This window comes from Pongo abelii, chromosome 6, assembly GCF_028885655.2.
Source record: "Pongo abelii isolate AG06213 chromosome 6, NHGRI_mPonAbe1-v2.0_pri, whole genome shotgun sequence".
Taxonomy (NCBI): Eukaryota; Metazoa; Chordata; class Mammalia; order Primates; family Hominidae; genus Pongo; species Pongo abelii.
Genome location: NC_071991.2, coordinates 78517501 through 78532070, shown reverse-complemented (window position 1 = coordinate 78532070; position 14570 = coordinate 78517501). Strand labels below are relative to the sequence as shown.

Here is a 14570-nt window from a genome sequence, read left to right as displayed (position 1 = left end):
AAGTGGGCTTCATCCCTGAGATGCAAGGCTGGTTCAATATACGCAAATCAATAAATGTAATCCAGCATATAAACAGAACCAAAGACACAAACCACATGATTATCTCAATAGATGCAGAAAAGGCCTTTGACAAAATTCAACAACCTTCATGCTAAAAACTCTCAATAAATTAGGTATTGATGGGACGTATCTCAAAATAATAAGAGCTATCTATGACAAACTCACAGCCAATATCATACTGAATGGGCAAAAACTGGAAGCATTCCCTTTGAAAACTGGCACAAGACAGGGATGCCCTCTCTCACCACTCCTATTCAACATAGTGTTGGAAGTTCTGGCCATGGCAATTAGGCAAGAGAAGGAAATAAAGGGTATTCATTTAGGAAAAGAGGAAGTCAAATTGTCCCTGTTTGTGGATGACATGATTGTATATCTAGAAAACCCCATTGTCTCAGCCCAAAATCTCCTTAAGCTGATAAGCAACTTCAGCAAAATCTCAGGATACAAAAATCAATGTACAAAAATCACAAGCATTCCTGTACACCAATAACAGACAGACAGAGAGCCAAATCATGAGTGAACTCCCATTCACAATTGCTTCAAAGAGAATAAAATACTTAGGAATCCAACTTACAAGGGAGGTGAAGGACCTCTTCAAGGAGAACTACAAACCACTGCTCAATGAAATAAAAGAGGATACAAACAAATGGAAGAACTTTCCATGCTCATGGGTAGGAAGAATCAACATCATGAAAATGGCCATACTGCCCAAGGTAATTTGTAGATTCAATGCCATCCCCATCAAGCTACCAATGATTTTCTTCACAGAATTGGAAAAAACTACTTTAAAGTTCATATGGAACCAAAAAAGAGCCCGCATCGCCAAGTCAATCCTAAGCCAAAAGAACAAAGCTGGAGGCATCACACTACCTGACTTCAAACTACACTACAAGGCTACAGTAACCAAAACAGCATTAGGAGATATACCTAATGCTAAATGACAAGTTAATGGGTGCAGCACACCAACATGGCACATGTATACATATGTAACTAACCTGCACATTATGCACATGTACCCTAAAACTTAAAGTATAATAATAATAAAATAAAATAAAAAAAGAAAAAGAAAACAAAATTTAAAACTCACAATTGCAAAAGGCATAATATAAAAAGACTGTTGATGACCACTCAATTGAGTCTAAATCACCATGCTAACAAGAGTTATAGAACAAAATGTAATTGCTATAGTTCTTTAAAAAACCGCTACATAATGTAAAACTAAGAACAGTTTGAGGATAATGGACTAGATCAAAAATTTTTTAAAATGCCAACACAATGAAGGGAAAAGGCAGGGGTAATAATATAGATGTATCTATTTATGGCTCACGCCTGTAATCCCAGCACTTTGGGAGGCCGAGGCAGGCAGATCATGAGGTCAGGAGTTCGAGACCAGCCTGATCAATATAGTGAAACCCCGTCTCTACTAAAAAATACAAAAATTAGCTGGGTGTGGGGGCGCGTGCTTGTAGTCCCAGCTACTCGGGAGGCTGAGGCAGGAGAATCTCTGTACCCGGGAGGCAGAGGTTGCAGTGAGCCGAGATTGCACCACTGTACTCCAGCCTGGGTGACAGAGGCAGACTCCGTCTCAAAAAAAAAAAAAAAAAAAAAAAAAGTATCTATTTATTATTTGTCTTGAGGAGTGACAGAAAATATAACTTTAGTTCAAAAGTTGGCAGATGAGGAAACACAGACTTATAAAGACTTATAAATTTATTTGAAAGAGACATAGAAAATTTCGAGAATAAAAAGCAGATGCTTTTATCTTCTAACTGGGAAAGGAAGAGAAGGGAAGAGGGTAAAAACATGAAGAAATCAGAGACTATATATCAAAAGAGAAGGAATAGTAAAACTGGAAATATAAGTAAAGATAGCACATGCAAAGCCAAACACATGTAATATAACAATAAATGCAAGTAGGATAAACTTGCCTATAAAAAGTGAAATCACTGAAACTATATGTTATATATGGAGATTTATCTAAGACAAGGGAAATCAAACAAATTAAAACAATGTAAAAACCTGGCGGGTCAAAAACAATTAAGATTAAAAAAAGAAACATGGTATTACAAAATTAATATCAATATTCAAAGGAAAAAAAATTAAATGGGACAAGGAGTATATAATCCACAATGAAAATAACTTATGAATATTTACTTTAAAAATCACATGGCGTTGAAATACAGAGTGGAAACTTCTAAAAGGTAAAGATAAAATTAACTAAAATATAATAGTGGTTTTAAAATATATGTTCCTAAATCTTAAATAAATTTGATAGGAAAAAGGGAATATGAAAGAATCTGCATAATAGAAAGTAAGGTAAAGTAACAGATGTCTTTGGACTCAGCTTGTTGGAAAAAGGAAAACGACGAGCTATTCCAATGCTGGTCAAGGTAGTAAAGTCACTTTGAATCAGTATTGGCTCACCATAGCCAACAATACCACCAAAGAATTAGAGCCCTGCCTTACATCTAACAAAATTCCAGAACATTTCAAAGAGATTCACGATCTAAATATTTTTTAAAACTTATTTTGTAAAAGAAGAATTTAGAGTTTTTTAATCCCAGGGTACAAAAAGTCTTTTAAAGGTAGAGATAAATACAAATGGTCCCTGATATACAAATGATTTGGCTTAAATTTTTTTGACTTTACCATGGTGTGAAAGTGACACACATTTAGGATGCCCCTGTACTTAGAATGGAGTATCACAACATAGTCCCATCGTTAAGTCTAGGAGCATCTTTACATAAAGTAAAAAACTGACAGTAAAGTAAAAGACTGTTCACCAGTTCAGCAAAACATTAAAATATTTTATAATATTCTGTTTTAAGGAAGGAATGAGAGAAGGGACAGTTTAATACATTGCTGATAGGAATATAAAGTGATACATTTTGGAAAGTCAGCTTGATGATTTATATTTTAAAATCTTAAAATTTTAGTTTCCTTTGTTTCCATTAGGGTTGCAATTAACAGACACTATCTTTGACTAACTTATGTGAAAAATAAATTCACTGGAAGGATGTTGGATAGTTCACAGACTCAAAGGGAAAGTTGGAAAACCAAGTCCAGGAAAAAAAATGGAACTGGACAAATAAATCATCAGACCATCCTCATGGAATAAAAGAATGAATAAACAAAAGAGCCCCCAATATTTTTAATTTCTTTTACATTATTTCCCTCAAGAACTACTACCAAGAGAAAATAGATAATCTGATTGGCCTAGCTTGACTGGTGAGAGCAGGACAATTTATGTTATAATTCTACCAATTCTACACACAAAGGGGATGGTGGCACCCCCGAAGAATTAGAGTGCTTAGTTTTGTTGCCAAACAAGAGAGTGAGTAGATGCTGAATGGTCAAAAAAGGACAAATACCCATTACAGCAGTTTACTCAGCAACTCTATGTGTAGTACCTTATCCCAAGAAAACAACTGGACAAAGATACAAATATAGCCAGGTGCAGTGGTGTGTGCCAGTAGTCCCAGTGTTACTCAGACAAGGGGAGGGTTCAGCGGGTGACAGTCAGATGACCACAACCAAGGAGGATTTAATTAACAAGGAGATTTTGCCATTTGCAACAAGTAAGAAGGACACCAGGGATAATTCCCCAAAGCAATTCCTCCCTGAACAGAGGTGAAAACAGGATTTTTAATAGGCTGGTTAGCTGAGTCATTGTATGTAGCACGGGCACAGTCTCATGAATAGAACGTAGCAAATGAGCTCCTCCCTGGGCAGGGTTTTTAGTACAGTGATGAGGAGCGTTTGCAAAAGTTCATCTTAGACTCGGGCCACTCTGGATACAGCTGGGGTTTTCTTTTTTCTTTCTTTTTTTTTTTTTTTTAACAGAGCCTGAACTTCTTCTTGGAGCTATTTAAAACAACAAGAACTCCAGGTGCAACAGTTATAAGGAAGTAGTTTTTCACAGTGGTACCTGAAAAACCAGGGACTCTGGGTTACATCAGCTACTGGGGAGGCTAAGGCAGGAGGATGTTTGGGCCTAGGAGTTCAAAGCCAGCCTGGGCAACATAGCAAGACCCTGTCTCAAAAAAAAAAATGCAAATATTTGCAAATAAGGCATTTATCACAGTGGTTTTTTTTCAGTGAAAACTAAAAATTGTTTAACAATATAGGATTGGCTCAACAAGTTACATTACAGGCATCTGAAGAAATGATATGCCACCACTTAAAATAATGATTCAAGTCAACATTTACAGACATGGACTGATGTCCTTAATAAACAGTGAATAGAGAAAAGCCCTGGGAGGGGAAAGCAGGGAAGGAAAGGCTTTGAGGGACTGAAAGGAGGGAGGAAGGACTAGATAAGAAGGCCAGCCCTTGGCTTAAGAGGAAAGTGGTTAGGGTGGGGCATGGCTGAATAAAAGTGGGCTGGGAAAGGTGAACGAGTTTATTCTGAGCTCTGGGTCAGAAGCCGCTGGAAATAGGCCAGGGAAAGTGGAAGGTGGAAGGTGGAAGAGTGGCAATTTAGTACCGTGGCACAGACAGGCCCTGGATGTGCCCAACCTCACAACATTCAAATAAATGTCTTTATTTTTTAAATACGGAAGGAGGCATATCCAGAATTGAACAATGATTTTTCTCTAATACGGATTGTAGAATTTTTTTGCTTGTCTGCATTATTAATATCTCTATGATGAACCTTAATTAGTTCTGCAGTTTAAAAAAGAAAAAAATATCCTCTTAGTCTTCAAATACAACAAGAGGAATAAACAAAACAAAACAAATCCTAAGACTCAGATTGTTGTGTTAATAGGAGTCCCAAATCACAGTGAGGCGGGTATAGAGATTTTACAAGTTAGAATTTCATCCAGGCTTTACAGGAAAACTTGAATCACTGAGTGTGTTTAATCATTACCATCTATTAAGTTGCAGCACAAAACCAGTTTATTGAAGGTCAGGACGCCTAGCTTCAGAAGCAATACAATGACCATCTCATCATTCTTCTTTCTCAGCACTTAGTTGGTGTGTGAAGCATGCCACACGTTTTTATGCCCATAGCAACAGGGAAAGAGTCGTATGCTGGAAATAAATTGCATATTCCATCTGCCAGTGAAGCAGAGACGACACATCCTTATTGGATCAACTGACATGTTTTTATTTTCTTGTGTTGTGTGGTTTGGTTTGTTTTGTTTTAAATAAAATAAAGATGAAACTGCTTGAGATAACAGACCTGTAACATGACACATTTACCTTTGAAAATATTTCTATTCATAAATCTCCCAAGAAAGACCAAACCATCTGTACAGGTTTTAATGTTTGCTCAGAGTACTGATCCTATAGGTTTCAACGTCTATCTCATGAGTGTGGCACAGGTGAGTGAACCAGGAAGTAGGGATAGAAAAATAAAACTGCATCTTCAGCAAGCACTGCAGAATTATTTCCAGCAAGTGCACTTCCTCCTCCCCAATGTTGCAAGCAGAAAATGGAATTACTCTTGTAGCAATAGCTTTCTTTTTATCAGTTATAGATGAAGTGGCCAGAAGAGAATCATAGAATATTGAGGCTAGAGAAACTAGATACCTTCTTACCTAGCTTCTTCATTTATGACCCAGGAAGCTGACATACAGAGAAGTGATGCCACCCCTCAGTGACATTGGAGCAGCAAGGACAAGACCTTCTACTTAGTTTCCAAGATAATTATTTGGTTGTAGTTGTGGGAATATCATTTATTGGCTTTTCTTAAACCCAGGCAAATTCAGATTTAGAATTTGATTTCATTTCTACTGCAGTAGAACCAATTACCACCAACTTGGCAGCTGAAAACAATTCCCATTTCTTAGCTCACAATTCTGTAGTTTGGAAGTCCAAGCATGCCATGGAGGGTTCTCAGTTCAGGTTTTCTCTAGGCTGCAATCAAGGTCTTGGTCAGCTGCACTTGCACCTGGAGCTCGGGGCTTCTTCCAAGCTCATGTGGTTGTGGCAGAGTTCAGTTCCTTGTGGTTTTAGGACTGAAGTCTGTTTCCTTGCTGGCTGTCACCTGGGGGATGCTCTGAACTCCTAGAGGCTGCCCTTACTCCTAGCCATGTGGTCCACAGCCGACAACGGAGCCAAATCTGTCTCGAACTCAATCTTCTCATGCTTCAAATTTCCCAGACTTCCAATCACTCTCCAGGAAGAGCCCAGTCTCTTTTAAGGCTCACCTGATTAGCTAGGTCAGGTTTACCCAGAGTAAGCTCCCTCTTTTAGGGCCACCTGTGCCATATTATATTACCTAATCATGGGAGTGATAACCCATCATATTTACAGGTCTCTTCCACATGCGAAGGTTGGAGATCATCTTAGGATTTTGCCTACCACAGAAACCAGGCAATTCAGCAGCTTGCCACAGCACTGGCCCAGCTGTGAGCTCCATTGAGCTGAAACAAAAGACATATCAGGATTCAGCACATTTCTGAGGCTGTGCTATGAAGATTATGGGCATGGAGATTAATGAGCTACAGAAGTTCTTGCTCACTCACCAAATTTTAAACAAAACTTAGAGGCTTACAAAGCCTTATGTAAGGGAGAGATACCAAAACTAAATTTCATAAGATATTGAAGGAAACAGTATCACTTTATAATTTCTAGTTTGAGATTATATATATCAACTATTCAAAATTATGTTCTTCCTATAAAAGAGCTGATTCTTCCCTTCATCATGAAAATAAAAGAAATGGCAAATGATGGCTTTGCGTATTGCAAAGACAATGCTCCATCTATGATGATCTTAAGCCTCTTTTTTGAACTCAGTAAAAAATGCATTTATTGCACAGACCAAAATGTGTCGCCTGCTGCTGGTAGCTGTCCCATCTGTCCATTTCCACAGCTACAACTCTATTTCAGTTATTCTCTATCTTTCTCCTGGACTCTGCATTGGCCCCTCACCAGGGATTTCGGGTCCCTTTTTTCATTTTTTACTCAACTTGCACTCAGTCACCAAATTTGATTCCTGTTACTCTGCTCCTCAGTCTTATCTGAGCCTGTAAAAATCCCACCTGTTTTTCCCAGTCCAGCAACCTCCAACCTCTCGGAAGTACCTAGCCTCTCCTCTATCTAAAATAACCCTTTGTTCCACTTTCACCTCACTACCTGTTCTTTATACTGCGGATACACTAGGTAGCAAGTCCCTTGAAAGCAGGAATCTTGTCTTTCTCATTTGCAGAGCTTTCTACAGAATGAATTCTCTATGTATACATTTGTTGATTAAAGGGATACATTTTTCATTCTTCTGTTTTGATACTGACTTATTCTTCTTGAGAATGGGAAAAAAGTAAGTTCTGAAATCCACTCATACAAAAGACTTTATTATTGTTGGCCAACTGAGAATTAACTTATCCATGCAGTCAAGTGCTTAATCGTTGCTTTGGTAGTAAGTCAGCACTTAGGAAGATGAATTAACATTCTGGTTACTGAGGGGTCATGTAGAATTCCGCAGCAGTAAGTAAAGTACATATGAAATGGTGACACATTTAAGAGAACACACAAAAGACAGAACAATAATTCATCCAATGACTTGAAAGAGTCCACAAATATGTCTAAACACCAAGTTTACAAGCAAGACTGTAATTGCATTGGTTTACATAGGCACTGAGGGAAATAATCTACTGGGCACCCAGAGTAGTAGTATTATAGTATTGCGATAATCTAAGCAGTAATTGATCATAGTCCTAAGCTCTGCAGGAAATGGCAACTATAGGTATAACTATCCACCAGAGATACATGACTGATATGTCATTTACCTCCCAGGAATCTCCACTGACCCATTCTTAACCCACTGAAAAAATAATTTTTCATCCTGCCTTTAAAGACCTTCCATAATTTGGGCCTACCTTACCTGTGTAACTATGTCTCCCTCACTTACCAAGACAGGCTCTCAATTCTAGCCATCATTGTCTTCAGGCTATCTTCAAGAATCACCCGCCACATCTTTGCCAATGATCTCTTTTCTTCCTTAGAAAGACTCCTTACTCTCCTCCAAGCCTGTCAATTGCCCATCATCAGGATGTTTGCAAATCCCAGCTCCTTCAGGATCCTTTACTAACAATGCTTGAGAATATCTGCCTATTGCATTTCTGCTTGAAAAACATGTTGGCTGGTATAATATCCTTGAGTTACACCTTATTTCCCTCAGAATAGAGATTTCTTCAGTGCCTCTAAAATTTGCAATATTCAATTGAGAAATCTGACAATCAACTTCTTTTTTTTCTCTTTGTAGATGATTTGATTGTTGTGCCTGGATGCTTAGAGTGTTCTTCATCCTTAAGGTACAACATTACAACTAGAATGTATTCATGTTGAGTGTTATGGATGAAATTTACTTGTAATTCATTGGTATTTTCAATCAGAATTTTTATTCTTTATTATAGGGATATTTTCTCATATTTTTAATACTTATTTTACTTTCATGTGTTCTCTACTTAAAAGATGTCTGTCATTCTTATGTTGGATCTTTCCTGTCCTCAATACTTCTTAGTTTCTCTCATTGTTTTCATCTTTTTGTCTTTTTTATTAACTTTATCTGTGATTATTCATTTCTCCTTGTCATTATTTTCAGTATCAGCTATATTAATTCTGTTTCTTGACATTTCTGTACATTTATTAGTTCTGTTATTTTGAGATTTGATCCTCAAATTGTTTCCTTGGGTTTGGAAATTTTCTTTTAATCTCATTTTGTTGTATTAGCATCTTATTTTTGAGCTGTATATCAGATTCAAATTTTTATTAGGTTGTTCTATAGTGTAAAGCAAATGTTCCTTGGTTGATATTTTCTTTTAGAATGAATTGGCTATCTTTTGCATACTTGCTTATTTCCTTTTTTATTTTGCTGTCAAGTGTTTGTATGGTTTCCATTCCATTTATTTAGATATTGCTCACTTAGTTTGCTGATAATTCTCCTTCTTCTTACCATGCCCAGATCCATTTATACCCTCCTCTGACATGCTCTGTGACCAAGGAGGCTGACTTACATTGATTTCATTACCACAGCAGACTCCTTCGCCCTCTGGCTTTTTATTGGGTTCTTCCAACAGGAAGAATTGGCAGGAGGTTGGAAGATGGAAAGAGGGAAAAGTCTAGGCACTTATACCCACTCCTTTCCTGCCTTGCCGTGGTCTTAACAATGACCACATCCCTCTACTGTTGCAGCTTCTGCCTGGTGACCTCTCTTCCATGGCTCCATCACTGACATGACTCCACTAGCACAATTCTTTCCCCTCTTTTCTTTAGGAAACATCTCTCTGGCTCTGCTAGTCTCCAGTGCTTTTCCATCTCCTATTGGTTTCCTTAACATCATTCAAATTTTGGTAAGTAGTTTCTTCCTTAAATGCTTTTCAGTTAAAACCTTTGGGTTTGCCATCATTTTTGCTAGGACCCTAGCTGATGCACTTAGACAGCTTTGGCCAGGCATTGTATGTGCTTTGGTATATTATGAATGGCTTTTTGAATCCTGTCTTAATTTGGGTAATCAGAAGCACATCCTATGGCAAACATTTCATAGCAAGTAATTTATCTGGGAAGTGTAAAAATCCAGCAGGGAGTAGAGAAATGAGCTAGAAGGGAAGTCACTGATCAAAGGATGTGTCTATAACGCTAGCCACTACTGGAGGCAACTGGAGCTTAATTCCTCGGGTAGATTCTGAGAAATAATTCAAAATATGCTCCTCAAAGTTATCCAACCCAAGGAGCAAGGTTGCTCACGTACTCATACATCAACTGCTATCAGTCATTTGGTCAAGGCCGGCTCTCAAAGGAGTGCTAACTCTCCCCTGCCCCGCCCCGACCCCACAGTCAGGAAGCCTCCTGTAAATTCAGAGGAGGCCTTAAGGAAAAGAGTTAAAGATACTGGCAAATGGTAGACTGGTAGTGCTCTGAAGGATGTGGACAAAATACCATAGCTAGAAAAGCTATGATTGTCTGCTATGATTTTTCCCCAAATATGAAACCAGTTTTTCTTTACTCTTAGGGATACAGTCTAAGAGCTGAGTATTTTAAGTCTATCCACTTGTCTGTAATTTGAAGGAATGGCAGTGATTAAATGGTAGGTAGGAAGGAGAAGAATGACTAAGGCAATATTCTTTATTTATTGCAATATCCTGGCTCCATTCTCTAAGTTTTCATAAGGGCTTTTTACCAGGTTTCACTCCACTTACTTCCATATGTGAAGGTTGACAGCAGGCAGTGGGATGGGACTGGGAGAAATTAGAGTTGGGGAAGGAGGATTGCAGAGGTGGCTCCAGCATGTTCCCTGTTCAGCAAGTGACCCTAGAGCGTTTATTTTCATCACCAAGAATCAGTTCCATAGTACACTTTACATATTGCATCTATTTCTTCCCAGATGTTTTCACTACTCACCAGTCAGAGGGAGAAAAACTTAAAGATGCCCAATCAGATTGATCTGTTTTAGACCTAAACCATTGGTAATATTAAAGGATACTTATTAAAAGAGGGTACAATCAGGACTCACATAGATATAAAAGAAATGCATGCCAAAGATTTTATTTAAATCATTAATTAATGAAGGAACCTATAAGGTGTTAAAACCTGTTCAAATTAGAATTCAAAATATCACCTACATACAGGCAGATAAGAAATGCTAAAATGAATTTATACATAGATACAAAACCTAGTGAAACTGGTCAGAATCCACAAGGCAATAATCAATTGCACGGCACTGGACATAATTTATACTTTTATAGAAAAAAGCATTTGCATTACTATCACTTCCCTACAAATTATAGACTTGTAATGTAATTCAAAAGCAGTGAAAGGCAGAGATAACCTGGAAGAGAGCACTAGACAGGACAGTAAGTATAATCTTTAATGGTTTTTCTTTTTTTAAAATCTATTTCAAAGAACTTCACAATTTTTTCTGAGAGTTCAGTATTGTCAGAGTTTAGCAGACTCACTTGTATGCTTTCTGGAGCATGGAGGTTAAGAACTTACCTTGCTCTGCTGTTCTGTCTGCATAAAAATATAAGAGCCTTTTGCTTCTTCCTCAGGTGCCAAGCTTGTTGATGGTGGTGGCTGTGGTTGATTGTATTACCTTATGCCTCTTTTTGTTTGGTTGTTGTGGATGATTTTTTTCCTGCTATTTGGTATTTATTTTTGCTAATTGTGTGAAGTATTAGAGATGGATGATTTTGTAACTTATTTTCAATCTATTATCCTAACTAGAAACTTCTCCTAAAAACACTAACCCACGTTGACCTCCCCATTTACTTGCTTCTAAAACAAAAATTATATTTCCCATTTTGATAATAATATTATCTTGGAGAGTGGTATGACTGTGTGTCCTTTTAACCTGTACATTCAGGACAAAAGTCAAAGACAAAGCCAAATCCTTTGAGTAATTAAAGGCCCCTGTAGCTTCCCCAGATTTAGCCCAGCTTCAAGGACCACTGAAACACTAAGGGGATGCTCCCAGGTCATTCTTCTACTCACTGCTTTCATTCAGCCATTTCTAAATCTGAGTACTCAGGATATTTTGACTCATGCACTTTCTTCAAATTCTAATTCTGAGGATGTCACTGCTGTCTAACTGTAATTCCCCTCTGCAGGAAATTTAATATGATTTCCTTTTATTCCTGTAGCCAAACCATTGCTTATGTCATATTGAGAAATTTCTCTCAAAACCTAAAGTAAATAACCAAGGAAAAGATCTGTTCATGACATACAGTTAAATTGCACTTGACCCAACCAGTGGATTTTGTCTGGAATATAAATTCTCAAACTGGCTTTCCATAAGCCTAATAAAGCTGAGGTTGTTTTTCTGTCTACCACAAAAAGTTCAAATTTTATTTTCAAATTTCTCAATGTTTAACCAGTGTTAAGGAAAATTCTTATACCAATTCTGCCCATTATACAACTGATATCAAATAATTTCTCATTACCGGGCAGGTAGAGCCAAGATGGTCGAATAGGAACAGCTCCAGTCTATAGCTCCCAGCGTGAGCAACACAGAAGATGGGTGATTTCTGCATTTCCAACTGAGGTACCAGGTTCATCTCACTGGGGAGTGTCGGAAAGTGGGTACAGAACAGTGGCTGCAGCACACCGAGCATGAGCCAAAGCAGGGCGAGGCATCACCTCACCCAGAAAGTGCAAGGGGTCAGGGAATTCTCTTTCCTAGTCAAAGAAAGCGGTGACAGATGGCACTGGGAAAATCGGGTCACTCCCACCCTAATACTGCGCTTCTCCAACAGTCTTAGCAAATGGCACACCAGGAGATTATATCTCGCACCTGGCTTGAAGGGTCCTACACCCATGGAGCCTTGCTCACTGGTAGCACAGCAGTCTGAGATCAAACTGCAAGGTGGCAGTGAGGCTGGGGGAGGGGTGCCCGCCACTGCCAAGGATTGAGTAGGTAAACAAAGCCACCAGGAAGCCAGTACTGGGTGGAGCCCACCTCAGCTCAAGGAGGCCTGCCTGCCTCTGTAGACTCCATCTCTGGGGGCAGGGCATAGCCAAACAAAAGGCAGCAGAATCCTCTGCAGATTAAAATGTCACTGTCTGACAACACTGAAGAGAGTAGTGGTTCCCCTAGCATGCAGCTGGAGATCTGAGAACGGACAGACTGCCTCCTCAAGTGGGTCCCTGACCCCCAAGTAGCCTAACTGGGAGACACCCCGCAGTAGGGGCAGACTGACACCTCACACGGCCGGGAACTCCTCTGAGACAAAGCTTCCAGAGGAACAATCAGGCAGCAACATTTGCTGTTCACCAATATCCGCTGTTCTGCAGCCTCTGCTGCTGATACACAGGCAAACAGGGTCTGGAGTGGACCTCCAGCAAACTCCAACAGACCTGCAGCTGAGGGTCCTGACTGTTACAAGGAAAACTAACAAACAGAAAGGACATCCACACCAAAACCCCATCTGTATGTCATCATCATCAAAGACCAAAGGTAGATAAAACCACAAAGATAGGGAAAAAACAGAGCAGAAAAACGGGAAACTCTAAAAATCAGAGCACCTCTCCTACTCCAAAGGAATGCAGCTCCTCACCAGCAATGGAACAAAGCCGGACGGAGAATGACTTCGATGAATTGAGAGAAGAAGCCTTCAGATGATCAAACTACTCCAAGCTAAAGGAAGAAGTTCGAACCCATGGCAAAGAAGTTAAAAACCTTGAAAGTAAATTAGACAAGTGGCTAACTACAATAACTAATGCAGAGAAGTCCTTAAAGGACCTGATGGAGCTGAAAACCATGGCACAAGAACTACGTGACAAATGCACAAGCTTCAGTAGACGATTCGATCAACTGGAAGAAAGGGTATTAGTGATGGAAGATCAAATGAATGAAATGAAGCGAGAAGAGAAGTTTAAAGAAAAAAGAATAAAAAGAAATGAACAAAGCCTCCAAGAAATATGGGACTATGTGAAAAGACCAAATCTATGTCTGATTAGTGTACCTGAAAGTGACGGGGAGAATGGAACCAAGTTGGAAAACACTCTGCAGGATATTACCCAGCAGAACTTCCCCAATCTAGCAAGGCAGGCCAACATTCAAATTCAGGAAATACAGAGAACACCACAAAGATACTCCTCAAGAAGAGCAACTCCAAGACACATAATTGTCAGATTCACCAAAGTTGAAATGAAGGAAAAAATGTTAAGGGCAGCCAGAGAGAAAGGTCGGGTTACCCACAAAGGGAAGCCCATCAGACTAACAGTGGATCTCTTGGCAGAAACTCTACAAGCCAGAAAACAGTGGGGGTCAATATTCAACATTCTTAAAGCAAAGAATTTTCAACCCAGAATTTCATATCCAGCCAAAATAAGCTTCATAAGTGAAGGAGAATAAAATCCTCTACAGACAAGCAAATGCTGAGAGATTTTGTCACCACCAGGCCTGCCCTAAAAGAGCTCCTGAAGGAAGCACTAAACATGGAAAGGAACAACCAGTACCAGCTACTGCAAAAACATGCCAAATTGTAAAGACCATCAAGGCTAGGAAGAAACTGCATCAACTAACAAGCAAAATAACCAGCTAACATCATAATGACAGGATCAAATTCACACATAACAATATTAACCTCAAATGTAAATGGGCTAAATGCTCCAATTAAAATACACAGACTGGCAAATTGGATAAAGACTCAAGACCCATCAGTGTGCTGTATTATAGAGACCCATCTCACGTGCAGAGACACAGATAGGATCAAAATGAAGGGATGGAGGAAGATCTACCAAGCAAATGGAAAACAAAAAAAGGCAGGGGTTGCAATCCTAGTCTCTGATGAACAGACTTTAAACCAACAAAGATCAAAAGAGACAAAGAAGGCCATTACATAATGGTAAAGGGATCAATTCAACAAGAAGAGCTAAGTATCCTAAATATATATGCACCCAATACAGGAGCACCCAGATTCATAAAGCAAGTCCTGAGTGACCTACAAACAGACTTAGACTCCTACACAATAATAATGGGAGACTTTAACACCCCACTGTCAACATTAGACAGATCCACGAGACAGAAAGTTAACAAAGATATCCACGAATTGAATTCAGCTCTGCAC

The 14570-nt window shown here is 38.9% G+C and overlaps 1 long non-coding RNA gene across 1 annotated transcript in view; it reads right to left on the bottom strand.

Annotated features, from left to right (window-relative positions):
- LOC129060395 (uncharacterized) overlaps positions 1-14570 on the bottom strand; it is a 109304-nt gene that overhangs the window by 42984 nt on the left and 51750 nt on the right. The gene's annotated exons all lie outside the window — the stretch shown is intronic.